The sequence below is a fragment of the Pterocles gutturalis genome, unplaced genomic scaffold, assembly GCF_000699245.1.
Source record: "Pterocles gutturalis isolate BGI_N339 unplaced genomic scaffold, ASM69924v1 scaffold23934, whole genome shotgun sequence".
Taxonomy (NCBI): Eukaryota; Metazoa; Chordata; class Aves; order Pterocliformes; family Pteroclidae; genus Pterocles; species Pterocles gutturalis.
The window spans coordinates 1-278 of NW_010133857.1; positions in this window are offsets into that span (position 1 = coordinate 1).

Consider the following 278-nt stretch of genomic DNA (forward strand, 5'->3'; position numbering starts at 1 on the left):
TGCCCTGGGAGGTGAGGCCAACCTCCATGACCCTTGTCTGTGGGTGTTGGGCACAACTAAGCCCTTGTTACGAATCTCAGTTTGCTTCTGGCTCACCTGTGACACATGCCATTCCTGTCGCCCTTCCACTGCTCTCAGCCCTTGTAAGAGCAGCGTGACTGTATTGGGAGGAAATGATTTGAGTTTGGCGGATGTGTGTGCCTGGGGCGGGAGTGGAGGTCACTGATCTGGGATTTTGGGAAACATTGCGCGGGGGAAGCATTGCGTCTCACCGAACA